This window comes from Alligator sinensis, unplaced genomic scaffold (genome assembly GCF_000455745.1).
Source record: "Alligator sinensis unplaced genomic scaffold, ASM45574v1 scaffold60_1, whole genome shotgun sequence".
In the NCBI taxonomy this organism is placed as follows: Eukaryota; Metazoa; Chordata; order Crocodylia; family Alligatoridae; genus Alligator; species Alligator sinensis.
The window spans coordinates 1,305,093-1,311,592 of record NW_005841858.1 but is presented as its reverse complement, the minus strand read 5'-3'; positions in this window follow the sequence as shown (position 1 = coordinate 1,311,592).

Sequence of the window (6,500 nt, the reverse complement as noted above, 5' to 3'; positions counted from 1 at the left end):
GGGAAAGAAAGTTTGGTTTTATTGCTGTTTGTATTTTTAAACTAAAATTTCAGCAATACCTTTAACTGCAGTACTGCAATGTTTTAAATAAATGTTGCAAGAGATTTCTCTGTTTCTGTGATCTGGAGATGAAATATTTATTTTCAATGGAGCTATGAGAATTTGGGAAAGTCCATGTGTTAAGGCTTGCTCACGGTCTTAAAAAATGCTCATTAAATTCATAAAGCCAGAGGGAACTCAATTAAAGTTAATGTAGAAATTAAAAAGCAGATAACCAGAGATAATAAATGTTGAGTATTAAAGAGAAAAATCTCTGAAGTATTTTGTTTCTGATTTGCAATATGGGCTTTCTGTAGCGAGGCGGCATGTGTCCCTGAGCAAAGGGCGTTTATATCACTTGGATCTCATTTCAGCTCTTTTTTGAGGCCTCAGGTATGACTTCAGTGTTGCCCAGGTCATGTTCTGACTCTTCTCATGTGAATTTTGGACTAATAGAATTGTGGGCTGCGGAGAGATGCTTGATATTTGCCAACTTCGAATGCAACATGGGTACTTTTTTAAGGTTCTGTTTCTTTACCATATTCTATTTCTTCACTGTGCACTTCAAGGTCCTAAGTGTGCGACAGTTCACACATATTATGTTTTATGGAGAGTTCAGCAGTGGTAGAAATACCACTGGGGGCTTTAAGTCTGGTTTGTTTCACCTGCCTGTGCTGCAGCCAGTTCATTTAGGCAGCCTTAGTGGAGTAGCTGTCTATATCTAGTGCAGAAGTCTGTGATACAATTTTGTATCTACTAGCTGGCAAGGAAGTGTGTATAAGTCATTCGTGAAAGTTGCACACATGACAAAGTCATCTTAGTGTATAATATGCTCAGTATTTCATCCAGAACAATGATTCCCACTGAGTCCATCCTAACTTAGTTTACAGGGGCTTGTCATGCCAGGTTGGTCTGTACATGCCACTTCCTAGATCAGAAATAGTGTTCTCGGTGGGGTAATTACTCTACTCTTCTAAGAGGAAAAACTAGTTAGTCCAAGAGCAGTGCCATGGGTACATAGCTACCACCCTTTGAGTTCAACAAGTAGTGTGTGCACAGAAGCATGAACATGCTTCACTCTTTTACCACCTAGCATGGAAATGCCCTAACAGGTTCTCCAGCATTAAGGCAACTGACTAGTACAAAGAACATGTAACCCTCCATTGGTATTTCCTCCAAGCAGATCAGGTGTCATGTTTCCAAGAGGTCTTAGTCTTTAAACAGCTCGTGGTAGGAGGAGCAGTAAACCTTTTATTTCAGAATGCAGAGTATTTTCATTATAGGAGGTCAGAACCAGCACTTCCTTGCGCTGTTTCATTCAATGCTTTCATGTAATATGGGATGGAAAAGTGAAATAGACACATGAAATAAGTGCTTTCCAATTATGTCCATAAAGAACCAAAGGTAAGTAAACAGCTATTCAACAGAGGTTGTATTAAACCTTCTCTGTATTGCTAACACCAGCCATGTTGTATTTCTTCCTTTGCCTTTAGCGATGCTTAACATTCTCCAGGGCTCTGTCGTGTAAAGATGCAGCAAATTACAGTATGCTGCATCTTCATATGACCCAGCTTATTGTCATTTTTCAGGACAATTCCCAGTGGTACAGACAACAGTAGAAACAGCAGAAGAATCAATAATGTTTGGTCCCAAACCTCAGCTAGTGCATATCAACACAGCTCTGTTGATACTACTGATACTCTGCCAGTTTACATCCAGCCTCCTCTTTCAAAATGAGCACAGGCTCCAGAGTCTGAAGAATAACATTTATGGTAGTAGCAGCAGTTTGTTCTTCGCTTGGTTTTTTAAACTCTTGATTCCAAAGCAATAGGCTAGGGACAGAAGTTACATGTAAACTGGTTTAAGGCATCAGAAACTGATTTAAACCTGTAACAGAACAGAAGCTCGGTGCACATAAACCAGTTTCAAAATGGCTAAAACTGGTTCAAGATAAACCTGGTTGAATGTAGTATCAGACTTAACTGATTTGAGCCAAACCAGTTTATGAAACTTCTGTCCCAGACTCCTTCCTGGTTTAAGTTAAATCACAGTCCCCCAGCATCCAAGCATGCTTTTCAGCTCTGGGGTGAGCTGTTCTGTCCACCCCCCACCCCCAGCAAATTCCAGCTGGGATCTGGGGCCAGGGAGAGGGGTTAAACCCCACTTCCCCTGACTAAACCCTGCTTTCCATGAGTACAGAGCTGCACTACCCTATTAAGCTTACTGAAAGTTACTGTTGGCTGAAACTGTGGACTACAAATCCCAGAGGCACCTTGAAGCAGGAAGAGGATGTAAGGAGCAACCCTGTAGAGTCCTGCTGCTGAGATTCTGGACCACAAAGCCCAGACACCTTGGGGGCAGCAAGAAGAGGAAGTGAATATACAGCCCATGCTGGCTACATGCAAAGAGAGCCATGCGTTAGCAGCCCCCAGCTTCTGGCCTGAGCCACTGCAGGCATGTGGCTGCATTTCCTGAACCAAAAGTGAATGTGTGTCCAGTTGTTTCTCAACTTAATCTCTGAAGCTTAGACTAACCTGCAAAGACTGAATCAATTCAGTACTTAGCCATAGACTACATCAAGTTAGTATGACGTGTGCTGGTCCACATTTGTGGAAAACCCTAAGTTGTGCAGTATCTAAGGTATGGATGCCTTCTGTTTGAGACAAAATTGCAAATAATTGTGTTATTGCCAGTCAATCTTATGATTTTTTTATGATATAGCACAATTACTATAGAATTAGTGTTTAGAAAGCATAGTGCTACAATGAGTATGATATAGGAATGTGAGGCAATGGTTTCTCTATAATACAATACTATGTTCTGTGCTTATATAATATGCTGCTCACAACAATTAGCCAGACAAGTCTTCTTTACCTTGAAGTCCCTAATGATGATCACAAAACATGACAAGGAGATAAACCCCACTCACTTATTCCACTCCATGCATCTAATCTTCAAAAGTGTTAATGACAGTGGCCTGAAGAGTGCATCTTGTACTATACTCAAGACCATGTATTTCTAGTATATTCAAAAGAAGAAGCTTGGGGTCCTGAAGCAGCCTTACTTCACCAAATGCATGTACTAAGAGCAGCTGGGCGAGGCTGTTTCCTAGACATGTCTTGGAAGAGCTTGTCTTGTTTGTTTTAACAGAATTTTGTGAAAGAGAATATTATTGGTGTCAATAAAGACATCAGAAAGGGGGTTTTTTACCTCATTATTCAACTATTTAAGCGAAAGGATATTGTTGGTCCAAAACCAAATTGGTATATTCTGTTCTTGAATAAATTTAGGCTGAAAATTAGGGAGCTTCTAAGCATCAGAAGAGTGAGTTTCTTGAACAAGCTTGCAGAAGAAGTAGTGGAGGCAGAAAAACAAACTAGTTTTAGGTAGGAACTTAATCAGTTTATGCAAAGGTTACATGATGTGATTGTCTGAATTTGACAACCCAGCCTTACATTTCTATGCCCTCAGATAGGAAGTGAAATAGAAATGAATGCATGGCAGTTTCCAGGTGAGGGTTCAGATTCTATTCCATGAATTAGGTGGGTATGTGACTTAAGAGCCTATGTACAAATCTATTTTATACTAGGTCCTTCTCTTCCTCACTGCCTTTTAGTGACTCAATCTTAAGAGTAAACTGACAATGGGCGTGCCTATATGAGATGCTTAATGCCCATTGGACTAATTCTACTGCACATTAGCATGGCTGCCAAAAACTGCTAATGCACTAATGTACAGTAGATTAGCCCAATGGGCATCACCCAAAAAGTGTTCATCTGTGCTAATGTGCCAATTATGGTGCATTTAGTATGTGTTATAGGACATTTTTATAAGTGTTCTGGGGATGGGGGTAGTGACACTTCAATTAGAGCAGCTGCTAGAGGAGCTCTAATTAAAGCGCCGCTGTGTCTCCTGTATCAGCATCCCTGCGATTAAAAATGGTGGTGGGGGTGCTTGAACTAAAGCTCATTCAATGAGTTTTAGTTCAAATCCCCCTGCTACCATTTTGAAGTGCAGGGACACTGATACATGAGAGGCAGGAGACTGCTGGAGTGCAGCAATTAACATGCTCCAGCAGACTCGATTAATTGAACCTGCTCCGACGCACTAGAATTTCAGCGTGTCAGAGCAGCCTTGGCACTCATGTATAGGCACCCACAGGTACTGAACTTAATGTGCCATAATTATGGTGCATTGATGTATGTGTAGAGGCACCCAATGTGTTATAAAATTAGGTGCATTACTGGAGTTCCAGGAACTGCAGTTAGACACCAAATAGGTACAGTGTTCACATAACTCTAGTGTGATAACATGAGATTCTTCTGCCTTGAGCTCATGTGAGTTCTGTTTTCTATTAATTCTTACAAAAATCTTTGATCTAAAGCAAGAATGAAACCAGGTCTGACTGAAGAATGCCAACTTTGGATCCAAAAACACTTTTAAACAGGGGGACCTGGGAAAGTATTGAATCTGTATTCTGCAAAGCAAAAGACAGCTCTTCTTGCAATAAAAGTTTTACTTTAAAAAGCTCTTGGCTCTGTCTGTGCCTGGCACATGGAGCTATATTTGATCTTCTGCTGCAAATTTAATTCTGGAAAGAAATTGAAACATGACCTTCATCTGCTTGGCGACTTTGCAGTAAAGACGCTTCTTGCTAAGATATGCATCAGCCAAGCTTATTCACAGTTCAAGAACTGCAACAAGACATACTGCTGAGGGAAAACCTCTGAATGAGATGCTGTTTCTAAGTACTTGTTGTAAGCAATCCTAAACCATCTTGCTTAAATGAAACCTCTAGGGTCTCTGCAATAGTCTATCATTGTTACCCAGTCAGCCTACAAAATGGCAAAGTATCCCTGCATGAAGGTTGCCTGATATTGCCAATATATTTTTTCTGTGCTGGAAAAAAATTAGCCCCAGAAATTTTCAAGGCAATTGATGTAAATCTGATGTGAGCTTATTGTCCACTGGGGCTTGCATATTTATTTTTATTGAAAAGCCACAGCATTCAGGATGTATGTAGGTACTGGTATTCAGGGCTACATGAAAATCTACTTTAAAATGGTTGTGGGAAATGGTTTCACAGCAATGTTTTTTTTAGAACAAATAGGCTTGTGATGTTCACGCTGCTACATCCAACAGTGAATTTGCCTTCAGGGTAAAATACATCTTGTGATTAAATACCATGCAGTTATCATTAGCTTGGTGGCCTTTCTTGTTTTAGTAATTCAAATCTAACACTAGGTAAAGGGTACAGCTACCATTTAAGAATCAAAGGAAAACAAGGCAAATGCATTAACATTCTTCCATCTAGGAGAAGAAATGAAAACACTGACTTTTTTTTCATCAGTTTTCTTATTAGTAGGCAACAGGAAAACACCAGATACTGCTGGAATTCTTAAAGGAGTTTAGTAATGTTTTCACTGCTTGTTTTATAACAAATAATTATCCTGTTAATCTGAAGACTCTAGAAATACCAGTCATCTTATTTGCTATGCATTATTTGAGATATGTATTAAGGATCCAGTCCCAATGCGAGTAAAATTTCCATTAATTAGCAAGCTTTCCTACACTGGGTTTGCATGGTCAGGCATGTAACTGTTAAATAGAATTCTTGTGTTATTGTTATGCATTGGGTTAAACCCCTTTGTAACTGGGAGCATGTAACCACCATTTTAAATTTAAGATGTATATAAAAAGCGTCTAAGTGAAGGAAACATGACCTCCACTCCAAACACATGCACATGTTGCTGTCCCCATCAAAAACAGTAAGCAGGGCACATGTGGGCAGAGGGCAGATAAATTTCACAAGCTATTATTTTGTGAAGGTTTTGTATGTACTTGTCACAACTCAGTTATTTTGGTGCCTCGGCACGATGGAATTTTCTTGCCACATGAGAGCCTCTTGCACAGCGAGGGTTTTTGCTGCACAGAAGAACCTCGGTGCAAGAGAGTTCCCGCCAATTCGCAGCTTTCTTTGCAGGGTGCATTTCTTCTTTGCAGCACAGAAATGCACGGTGCAAAGAGTTCCCGCTATTCGAATGCAAATTTGTGTCCCGCTATTGGCTAGTTCTAAATTATTCACACGTGGCGGCTAGTAATTGGCTTGCTGGCCGTTTAAAATCCCATGCGACTTCCGCCCAAGTCGAAGAACTTTGAGCACGCTGCAGAGTGCCTCTGAAGAGATCTGACTTGCGGCTAGCTGATCAATAGACTGATCACCTATCGATCTTTCTTCCCGTCGCCGAGCGCAATCCCAGACGTACCCTTTTCCACCCGGCTTAAATTGCGGACGGATTAACTGGCTTGGGCCTCGCCCGCTGGAACAACTCACATAGTTGTTCAGACGACCGGACCATCTGCATCGCAACTACAAGCGGCGTAAGTAAACGTTTTTGCAACCATTAAACCTTGTCTGCCTCTCCATTCACCAGCCCGCCCTGACGAACGAGCAATTTCTA